Source organism: Pelophylax lessonae (genome assembly GCF_965119305.1).
Source record: "Pelophylax lessonae genome assembly, chromosome: 7".
Lineage (NCBI taxonomy): Eukaryota > Metazoa > Chordata > Amphibia > Anura > Ranidae > Pelophylax > Pelophylax lessonae.
Genome location: NC_138774.1, coordinates 226,272,969 through 226,285,566, shown reverse-complemented (window position 1 = coordinate 226,285,566; position 12,598 = coordinate 226,272,969).

Here is a 12,598-nt window from a genome sequence, read left to right as displayed (position 1 = left end):
TCCATGTTAATGGCCATGGTTTTGGAATGGGGTTTCCAATAAACTCATATAGGTGAGATGGTCAGGTCCACAAACATTTGGCTTTATACTATATTAGAAACTGTCATTTTTAATTTGTACTAATTACATTTTTCCTGTTAAATTTTCAGAAAGTTTATCCTGAAAAACTAAGTCTTTGTTTCGTATCTTTAGTGTACAAAGTTAAAATATGTGGGTGAATGTCTTTAAGTTTTGTAATTCCCCTAAAGTGAGGATCCTTGCCAATGTCTGCTGCGATTTTTGAGGGAATCCCTCCTGTGTCTAACCTTTTACTTTATTACTTTATTGTCTCTTTAAAAATAAATAGTAAAAATACCATTCTTCCCAGTAAAGGTTTTAATACTCTGTAAATGTTTTTTTATGGTGCTAGTAAAAGTAAAACAGGGATTTACTTTTGGAAGCTGATACAACCAAGGAACTTTGTAAAATGTTTATATGTAGCACCACGGACATGGTGATGACATCCAAAGGTTTTGTTGGCATTAACAAAAAGGTTTTAGTTGGTCTTCTAGCACGTGGTCAAAGCAGATGCCTCTTGCAGATTTATGTTCCCACGCCGCTGCTGCTTATTCCTGTGAATATATCAGGAGCTTTGCTGGGGTTCTAAAATTCGTTGGGCATGCCTCTGTACCTAGACTGAACAGTTGTGAGACTTATACCATAAGAAGGGTTGCCAGAAACTAAGAGTTTTTAATTTTACCAACATTTTTGCCAGTAGGAAAGGTGAAATTACTGTGTTTTTTTTTTAGGGTTGGTTTTGGCTTATGGAATTGCCTAGAACTTCCATTGACTATCCTGGACCTGTTTTTTGTGTCAATCACTAGTTATGATATTTTGGGCACAATTCACTAAGCGATATTTTGCCGCATCTGAGTATGCGGTAAAAAAATTCACATTGTTCAGAAAAAAGAAAAACGTTTAACTCACAAGGAAACTCTACTTTAAAATCTCGCATACGTTATCTTTCCAAAGTATGCCTTAACTACTGCATGAAACGCGTTAACGCGGTAAGTTATCGCTGCAATGGCATGACCAGGGGCAATGGCCCAGGGGGCAAGTAAAAACCAGAAGCCCATGGTGGAGCACCGCTCCCACTATCCCTCTTCCTGGCCTCCTCCTGACTCCCATTCCAGGCTGAAGCTCCGCTTTAGGTACTCTCTACTGACTGGGTTCCTGACCTGGCCAGCAGGGGCAGATGGGGGGAGCTGGGACAGCTCGGTCGGGGCTGGCCGGAGAAAGGAAGTCTTCAGGGGGGCATAGAACTTGCCTCTGCTCAGACACAGTTTACAACATTTATGCTGGGGAGGGGGGCCTGCGCGCTGTCCTTGTCTTTATCTCGCACTCAGTAGGTCAGCGGTGGGGACTTTTTACTTCTCTTCATCAGGAATCCATTAGGCATGTCTGTGGTAGAAGCAGTGCAGCATTTTATGGGGCATCAGAGTGGCCCGGGGGGCATTTATCCCCCTGCCCCCTGGCCCAGTCCTCCCCTAGGCATGACTTCTCTGTTTTGAGGGTTTAAGGTACCTTATGAGTTGGGTATAAAGCTCCATTATAAGTGGCTTGGATAATCTGAACTTCTGCAGGCTTTCATCATCCGTGAATTGATCCAGCAGTGTGCACTCCTTTAAAAGGACCACTTAAGATCTCCTCCTCCTCCTCCTCCTCCTCCTCCTCCTCCTCTTCTTCTGCATTGCTTTAAATTCCAGAAGACTGGATTCAAAGAGCTCCATCATCTTTGCTTTGCCGTCTGCCAGCCTCCAGAGACAACTCCTGACCAAAATTTAGCTGACACCTGCTCCAGCTTGCACTTTCCCACCTATTTTTTAAACCAATCACTGGGGGGGTCTAACCATTGCCATAGTTATCGCATAGTTATTGCAAGCTTGCAGCAGTACTTAATTACTGCATGCATTCATTTATTTCCTTTTGTAAATTGACTTTAATGCCTTTTTGTGTGGTATTTACCAGGCATTTTTGGTGTTTGGGCTCAATATATCGCATACGAGCGATAGTGAATTGACATTTTCATTATCGCATGCGTTAAGGGGTCACGTGACGATCATAACGCATGCAATAACCTTTAGTCAATTGTGCCCTTATATTTGTTTTCACTAAGGAAAAACAAAAAAACACCAACCCCCCCCCCCCCCCCAAAAAAAAAAAAACGTGAAATAGAAAATAAAATAAAAAAATGACAATTTAGCCAAGGTTTACTGTCACTCACCGGCCACTTTATTAGGTACACCTGTTCAATTGCTTGGCAACACAAATTGCTGATCAGCCAATCACATGGCAGCATTAGAATGGGGAAAAAAGGGGATATTAGTGACTTTGAACGTGGCATGGTTTTTGGTACCAGATGGGCTGGTCTGAGTATTTCAAAAACTGCTAATCTAGTGGGAATTTTACACACAACCATTTCTCTGGTGTATGGAGAATGGTCCGAAAAAGAGAAAAAATCCACTGAGTGGCAGTTGTGTGGACGAAAATGCCTTGTTGATGTCAGAGGTCAAAAGAGAATGGGTTTGAGATGATAGAAAGGGAACGGTAACTCAAATATCTACTCTTTACAATCCAAGGTATGCAGAATACCATTTCTGAACGCACAACCCATGGAACCTTGAAGCAGATGGACAACAGCAGCAGAAGACCACACCGGGTGCCACTCCTGTCTGCTAAGAACAGGAAACTGAGGCTACAATTCGCTCAGGCTCACCAAAATTGGACAACAGAAAATTGGAAAAACATTGTCTGGTCTGATTAGTCTTGATTTCAGCTGTGACATTTAGATGGTAAGGCCAGAATTTGGCATAAACAACATGAAAGCATGGAACCATCCTGCCTTGTACCAACGGTCCAGATTGGTGATGGTGTAATGGTGTGGGGGATATTTTTCTTGGCACACTTTGGTCGCCTTAGTACCAATTGAGTGTCGTTTAAACGCCACGGCCTGTCTAAACATTGTTGCTGACCATGACCATCCCTTTATGACTACAGTGTCCCCATCTTCTAATGGCGCCTTCCAGCAGGAAAATTCACCATGACACAAAGCTCCAATCATCTCACCACTGGTTTCTTCAACATGACAATGAGGTCACTGTACTCCAATGGCTTCCACACTCACCAGATCGCAATCCAAGAGAGCACCTTTGGAATGAGGTGGAATGAGAGATTTGCATTATGGATGTGAAGCCAACAAATTTGCAGCAACTGTGTGATGCTATCCTGTCACTATGGACCAAAATCTCTGAGGAACATTTCCAACACCTTGTTGAATCTATGCCACCAAGAATGAAGGCATTTCTGAAGGCATAAAGGGGGTCCAACCTGGTACTAGCAAGGTATACCTAATAAAGTGGCCGGTGAGTGTATGTGCGGGTTTGGAATGTGTGCATAATCACGCATGTTCTCGATCTGCAGGCAAAACGTGCTGCCTTTTAGCAGAAATGTGGGGGTGCTAATAATTCCTAATGGCACTCCCACACAACAGCAAAATGCCTGCGGTGCATTTTTAAAAAGGAATCAGTGACTTCTTTCGCTGTGTTCTCGGGGGTACAAAATTAATGGATTGCTGAACCTGTGATGTACAAGCACAAACGCGCATGCACAAGTGTCAGGCTAGGCAAACAGTACACAAATGTGAGAAATACAAAGAACCCAAAATAAATTACCCTAAATAAAATGCCCCCCCCCCCAAAAAAAAAACATCCAGCAAAATAGAAGATATATTGTTTTTCTTTTGTTATCCTGATATATGTAATTGTTATTCATGGGGAACCAGGAAAAAACAATTATAGTCTTTTTCATATATCCCTGTAATAACATTTAGGGCGGGGTACTCCTTATTTTTGGATTATTTTTTTTGGCACCGTCTTTGGAATACTAAGTAGCCTAAGCAGCAAAATTGGAAACATTTCACTGACAGCAAAAGTGCAAATTTAGTGTCTAAATCAATTTCACCAAAATCAAACCATTCACCCCTACTAGCTACTGGTAGGGAATAGAATAGCAGCTGGCAGGGCTCCGCCATACAACCAGTAGTGAAGTGAAACTATATCAAAGAGGGGCACAGAATCATTTTTTTCTAAATAAGAAAGTTAACCAATTGTCAATACTAAACAAAGGGTGAAATCCCAAAAATATTTGGGATTTTATATAGCGCTTACTGATACTACCTGGGAATGGACAACTGCTTGTCAATATCCTAGGTTGAAAATTGGTAGACATATAAGTGAAATGCTGAGTGATTCAAATTAATATAAGGAATTAACCTAAAGAGAATTGATAAGTATGTGCGTGGTAAAGGGATAATTGTGGATAAATAAATAAATTAATATCACAATATATATATATATATATATATATATATATATATATATATATATATATATATATATATATCAATAAGGAATAAATCACAATAAAAACCATATAGCTGCCTTAAAGTGCAAAATAGTGCCAAAAAATAGTCCAATTATAAAGTGCATAAGTGACTTCGGTGAATATGCAGATAAAACTTGAGTGCCAATGAGGGAAAGTGCAGGTGCTTTGTGCTGGGTCCTCCAATAGTCCGAATGCTGGTACTTGTGGTGTCAACCGCGTGGAATAATGGGGAGTATACACTCACCAGAAGTTGTGGATCTTAGATACCGTACGGTATTAAGACCTAATGAGCCTTATGGCCACCTAGGCCCGGGAGGGGACTGCTGGGCTTTGTGGTCCCATACGATCCGGAATCCCTCTCCTGGATGGCCTGGATGCTCAGGGTCCGATCAGGGCAAAGAATAATAAAAGCTCCAAATGGTGCAGTACCGTTAAAATATTCTTTAATTGAGTATTGCGGGGTTCACAGTACATAAAATCATAAAAAATAGGGGGGTACGTCAGCCAAAATGGTGCCTGCGAGTGGAGAGCGATAACTACCGGCTCCCGTGAAGTGCAGCGTGCTTTCCACCTTACGCGCGTTTCGTCAGTGCATATGACGTCTTCAGAGGTGGAGCCGCACACTAACTCGGGACCTTAAATATGGTAGTCGTCGCCCCTCACTCCTCCCAATCAGGAAGTCTGCATGTGTAGAGCGTCCTCTGTTGCCAGGCAGCATATAAAGAGAGGAAAACATTGCGAGAACTCCGTGGTGGGGATTACTTTTGGCATTTGGAAGCGGCTTCAATTAAATAAATACATTGGCATCTTAATGCATAACGGGCAAATATAAAATAGCAATCCATGATCCTAATATTGAATATATTTATATGCAGTACTAGTGTAAAAAATATTTTTAAAAATTGGATATATATATATATATATATATATATATATACATATATATAACAATAATTAATATAAGTAATATTTAAATTAGAATTATGAGGTGAAATATAAATAAAATGATAAATACAATTAGTGAATTGTGAATGTGATGAATTAATATGGACTAGATGATAAATTAGTGGACTAAAATTGGTGAATATATATATGTGCTTAATGCAAATAAGTTTTATTAAATTTAATATAAATATGATATGAATATAACTTTTTAGTATATCGTGGAATATGAATATAAATTTAAATTACATAGGGATCTCGCCCAATAAAAGATCATTAAATGTAAAGTATATTTATAATAAAATTTATACCAAATTTTTAATAAAAAAATAAATAAATAAATACATCTCTAATGTAAAAGAAGAACGGCATCATGAGGGATAAAATCTTAATGAATATGGAGGTTGGAATTATGGATCTGAAATGAAACAATTCAGGTCCATGTCTATGTTCATTCCCAACGGCTGTAGCGTGGATAATTGATATATCCACCTGGACTCATTTTGGGATACAGCCAGCCTCATATTTTTCCCCCTCCAGTTGTATTCTATTTTGTCAATCCCACACACAGAGAGGAGGGTGGGATCCTTTTTGTGTACTATTCTAAAGTGGTTGGATACACTGTGGTTTTTGAAACCCTTTTTAATATTATCAATATGTTCGCCTATCCGTACTCTTAAGTTTTCTAGTTGTTCGTCCCACATACTGGAGCCCACATGGGCACGTGAGCAGGTAGGTCACATGGGTGCTGTCACAGGTAATGAGTTTCTTGATGTTGTAGATCTTTTTTGTAGTGTTGGATTTGAAGTTGACTGTTTTACGTTTTACATTTTTTATCGTTTTACACGTCTTGCATCTACCACAGGAAAAAAAAATCCTTTTTGGTAAAAGAAGGTTATTCGTTTTTTTGGGGAGTCAGGTACATTCTTTACTACAAGGTCCCTCAAATTTCGTCCTCTTTTATAAATAAATTTGGGACGAGTCGGTAACACATTCTTGAGCTTATCATCCCTCAGTAGTATGGGCCAGTGTTTGAGTATGATGTGTTCGACTTCCTTGTATCTGGTACTGAATTGTGTGATGAATGTGAGAGCGTAATCTTCCGTCTTTTTCGGCTTCTTTTCTAGTAGTTGTGCTCTGTTCATATTTTTAACTTCTTCCTTAACTTTGCTCAATTTGCTTTGTTTATAACCCTTTTCTCTAAATCTCTTAATTAAAATGTCGCTTTGTAGATCAAAGTCTTCCTGTGTTTTGTAATTTCTCCTCATACGCATAATCTGTCCTTTAGGGATTCCTTTTATCTAATTAGGATGGTGACAGCTGTGAGTAGGGATGTAGCCATTCTGATCTGTGGGCTTGAAATAGGTTTTTGTGTAAAGTCCATCTTCTCTTTGGGATATAGTGAGATCCAGGAAATTGATTTCCTGTTTATTCCAGGTGCCTGTGAATTTGATTTGGTATTTGTTGATGTTAATTGCTTGTAAAAATGTTTTCAGGGATTCCTCAGTTCCTTTCCAGACGATAAATATGTCATCTATAAATCTTTTATACATCTTCAACTCTTCTATCTTTTTTCCAAAAATTTCCTCACTCTCCCATTTACTAAGGAATAAATTGGCTACACTCAGCGCATAACCTGCGCCCATGGCTACTCCTTTATGCTGGCGATAATAGGATCCTTGATGCCAGAAGTAGTTTTTCTTCATCGCCATTTTCAACATTTTGAGGATGAATGTCTTCTGTTTTTGTCCCACCTGAGATTGGTTATTTAGAGCCCATTCAACAGCTGACAATGCATCCTCCTGAACGATATTAGTGTAGAGGGATTCTACATCTATAGTGGCAAGGATAGCTTCCCCATCCCATTGTGTGGAATCCAATAAATTGATCAAATGCCTACTATCCTTCAAATGTGATGGATAAGTTTCCACCATCGGTTGGAGGTAAGTGTCAAGATACTCGCCTAACCGGGAAAAAAGGGAATTTATTCCGCTGATTATTGGTCGTATGGGTGGTTTTTCAGCATTTTTATGTATCTTTGGGATTTGGTATATGATTGGCAGCCTCGGTGCCTCTGGAAGAAGATATTTAAATTATTTGTTATTTAATATACCCTTTTTATGTGCCTTTTTGAGATGCTTTTTTAGTCTATTTCTGTATCTGGTTAAGGGATTATTCTTCAATTTATGTAGGTTTCTTCATCCTGTACAAGTTTATTTAATTCTTCATAATAGTCATCCTTTTTCAGGATCACAATGCCCGCCCCCCACCCCCCCCCCCCCCCTATCTGCTGGACGGATGACCACGTTTCTTCTTTCTTCGAGTTCTTTTATTCTTGTGATTATATTTTGTTCGGGTTGATGCCATTTCTTCTTTACCTTCTTGAGATCCTGTTCCACTAATGATTTAAAAGTTTCAGTAAAATGATTGTTAGTGCATTTAGGGTTAAATGTGGACTTATTACGGAGTCCACTATGTAAAAATACTTCCTGTTCTATCTCTTTTTCCACAGGGCGGTTGTTTTCCCCAATATAATGTTTCTTTATGTTTATCTTTCTGACACATTTTTGAATGTCCACATAGACATTAAAAGAGCCTAATTTCTGATCTGGGGCATATTTCAGACCCATATCGAGTACCGCCATTTCTTTATCCCAAAAAGTAAGTCCACTAAGATTAAAAATCCCTTGTCCTATTGGTTTCTTGTCCTTTTTGCCCCTACTTCCTCTGCAGCCTCTTCGTTTCTTGCCCCCTCTCTTTCTGTTTGTGCCGGCTGGTAGTGAGGACAATGGTGTTGGGGAAGTTGAGGTGGGGTTTGCCAATAATTTCCCCTTCCCCTGCGTCCCCTTCCGTTGTAAGGGCAATTCCACCCTTTGTTCCCTCTGTGGGGACGGTAATAATAGGGTTCCCAGTTTCTTGGTGGGTTCCAAGCTGGGGGTTCTCTGTTCTCCCATCTGGGAAAATCCCATACGTAGGGGCGATCTGGTTTATAATATTGGTCTTGAGTGTCCTCTAGGGGTTGGTAGGAATTGTGTGTCGTCACATTATACTTATTTGTGGAATGCCTAGTTCAGCCGGGTTCTTTGTGATAATATGGTGTTCTTTGTGGTTTAGGTTCACCTCTGGGTCTAGAAATTGGGGTTCTTATTTCTGTTTCCTCTAGGGTTGTGGGTGGTGGTAAATGCTGTTGTGTAGGGTTTTCTCTTTCGATAGAAGAGGATCTGGATTGTAAGTTGCTATCTACTTTTATCTCTTGCCATTTATAGACCAAATTACGGTTATAGTCCCCTATATCTCTTTGATATTTTTTGATTTTTTTATATTGTGTGTCCTTATTCAATTTGTCCAAAAATTATTTTAGATATTTGTACTTATCTTTATATTCATTGGTACCAGTAAAAGGCTCAAGTTGTTCTTTTAGGCTATTTATCATTTCATTCAGTCTGGTCATTTACTTTTTCCTCCTTTTTACTATGAGTTCTAGCAGATTTTTTTCACAGGTTCTAAAGAAGGCGTACCATTTCTCCTCAAGGCTTGTGCCTTCCATCCCATCATTGGGTGCTAGAAATCGAAAACGTAAAACAGTCAACTTCAAATCCAACACTACAAAAAAGATCTACAACATCAAGAAACTCATTACCTGTGACAGCACCCACGTGACCTACCTGCTCACGTGCCCATGTGGGCTCCAGTATGTGGGACGAACAACCAGAAAACTTAGAATACGGATAGGCGAACATATTGATATTATTAAAAAAGGTTTCAAAAACCACAGTGTATCCAACCACTTTAGAATAGTACACAATAGGGATCCCACCCTCCTCTCTGTGTGTGGGATTGACAAAATAGAATACAACTGGAGGGGGAAAAATATGAGGCTGGCTGTATCCCAAAATGAGTCCAGGTGGATATATGAATTATTCATGCTACAGCCGTTAGGAATGAACATAGACATGGACCTGAATTGTTTCATTTCAGATACATAATTCCAACCTCCATATTCATTAAGATTTTATCACTCATGATGCTGTTCTTCTTTTACATTAGAGATGTATTTATTTGTTTTTTTATAAAAAAATTGGTATAAATTTTATTATAAATATACTTTATAAAATCTATACTGGGAAAGGTATCCCAAAGAGTGAAACCCACAGCTGGAACCTGAGGTGTACAGGTAGGTGCTGGGGTAAGAAAACATGAGAAAGAAAAAAACATATAAGAGAAGGGGAAGGGAGAAGAAAAAGGAGGGAACGGAAAAAGGGGAAGGGAAAAGGGGGAAAGAAAGGGGGGGGGGAAGGAAAGAAAAGGAGGGAAAGAAGGATAAAAATATGGGGAGGAAAGGGATAGGGGAAGGGAAACAAAAAAAGAGAAGGGGGGGGGGGAAAGGGGAAAAAGAAAAAGGGGTAGGGAACTGGGAAAAAAATGGGGAAGGAAAGAGAAAGGGAAAGACAGATGAAGATGCGAAAAAATGGGAGGGCTAGTGGGACTTTAAAGGTACCAGGTAGTTCAAAATAATAAGTACATAGTTTAAAAACTAGAAATATTTATTGACATAACATCTTTAAAATACAAGACAAACAATACAACATAGATGCAAGTATTTTGACATATACAAGAAGAACAATGTATTGAACATAAGGCAATGATGATAATGAAGATAAATAGGTCCAATGATGAGCATTAAACCAATCCCGACATGTTTCGCGGGCAGTGATGCACCGCTTCTTCAGGGGAATAAGAATGTGTCAATGTACAGTGCCTATATGATACAGTGACAAACAAACAATTGTTATTAGTTCAAATACATATATGTCTAACATCAAAAACATGAGGTGCATGCTAATATGGAACATCAAAGGGCATCCAGGGCCGTCACCATAGAGAGATCCACCACCAAACCAATTGGATAGAAAGCTCCCCAGAAAAAACGTCTCACCCGCGGATGTGGAGGGGCATAGGGGGTGGGATAGAGATGTAAGTGTGGTGAGCTAAGGAAGCTTCCACCGCCCGGTGAACAAGAAAGAAAAGCCTGTTTATAGGTCTAACATATATACCTTATTCAGTGTCTGAGATAGACACGTTTGTATAGTCAAAATGAAAAAGGTTAAGGGCAGGAGGTGTCAAACATGGCGGCCAAGTTGGAAAATACCCAGCGGGGTAATGATCTGTTGGGATGGAAATCAAACAAGTAGTGCATCTGTGATCCAAAATGCTGTGTATTATATCTCTGTTAAATGATTAAAAAATAATAAGCGAAGGGGGGGCTTTACCTGCAAAGATGGAGGATAAGTCCTTCTTGGTAAAGATAGGTAACTGGGGATCTGAATAGAGCCCAGGTATGAGCTATTGCACTTGTATTACTTAATCAGAGGGGTAAGGCCAGCCATCACAGACATCTAAATAGCCTATATTGGAGAGATCAACATATTACAAGGTGAAAAGAGAACCCATCTATCATCTGATAACAGGTACGCCAATATGGTTCTAAGTATCTTACCCGCGTGGGACCGCCATGTCCGCACACACCAATTCCTGAGTGACTGAATGAGACGCTTGATCCCCCTAATATGGCCCTCAACCCGACACCACGCCGCGCATGACGTCACGCGTAACGTGGGCGGGTCAGGTCCTCAACTGCGCGCGCATCCGAAGAGGCGCATGCGTAGTGTCGCTCAGACCGGGCCGCAAAGGACAGCCCGGAAAGCGGCCACAACAACGCCGGACGGACAAAACATCCGGCCAGCGGTGTGTGAGAGGACCACACATCCGCTGAGACGTCTGGAGAGCACGCCACCCAGTGGCAGGAGGAAAAACCACATACATGGATAGTGCCCCGGATGCACTTCGATCGCCAAAAAAGATCATAGCATGCATGTAAACAAATATGACAATGGACATGATAAGGAGATAAAATAATGGCAAAAGAACACCTATGGATTTTTGTGTAGAGTATAAAGTTATAATCCTCAAAGTTAATAGTTGTTATAAAGGAAACTTATAGGAAACAATAAGTTCCCCATAGTTTCTACAAAAGGATACCATGTTATGGAGAACTGAGATCCTCCAGTACACGGGAAATTTGACATGATAAGAAATAAAACATATCATAATATTAAGTATTAACTGCTACAGCAATTGGAGATGTAAACTCCCAGAGAGACATCAACTCGAAGAATGAGGATATAAAGTTTTCAATAATGAGAGTGATTGGCAGACTCACCATTCTCCAGAGTCACATCTGCGGTGCCACAGGGGGTGGATGGTCCAGAGATGAATCGTGGGCAAATAAGGGGCAGGGACGTCCAGCAACTAACATCGACCGGGCTCAAGAGCAATCCAAAAATGTATATAAAATGTATATGAAAAAAGGGGAGAAAAAAAGAAGGAATAGACCATTGGGGAAAAGGACCACTTTAACCCAAGAAAGGTTTGTAAGTCAGAACCTCATTGATCCCAGGGGGTATGGTAGCCTCCAGGGACTCTATCCAATACGATTCCCTTTGTAGAATCCGTTTGTCCCAGTTTCCCCCACGGGGATCCTGGGGGATCACTTCCAAAGCAAAAAACGAGACCATGGAGTTATCATACTTGTGGCAAAAAGCTATGTGACGTGTGACGCTCGTTTGTATTGTACCTCCCTCAGAGTGATAGATATGATCACCTATACGCTTGCTCAATTTCCGAATGGTCTTGCCGACATAGAATGCCCCACAGCAACAACTCATGAGGTAAATGACCCCCTGAGTGTTGCAGTCGGCACGATGTCTGGACTGAAACCACTTTCCACTGGGCAAGCGAATACCCGTACCGACCCTTATCCAGGGACATTTATCACAAGAACCACAGCGGTATGTACCCCTTGGGAGACCCACCTTGGTAGATTCTTTTGTATAGTGACTTTTAGTTAAACAGTCTCTAAGGGACATTGATCGTCTAAACACCAGACTGGGTCTGGCACTTAGATATTTGTGAAGAGTAAAGTCTTGAGTAAGAATCGGCCAGTGGCGCTTCAGGATCTTTCGCAAAACATTATCGAGAGCAGAGTATGTGGTAATAAATCTGACACTTTTATCATCTTTTTTGGAGGTGGTTTTGTAAAGCAAATCAGCTCTCGAATAGGTGATGGCTCTATTGTAAGCCTTCCTGAGCAGTGTCTTAGAATATCCTCTGGCAAGGAGTCGCTCACGGAGCAGGCCAGCCTGGACATAAAACTTAGCCTCCATGGAACAATTCC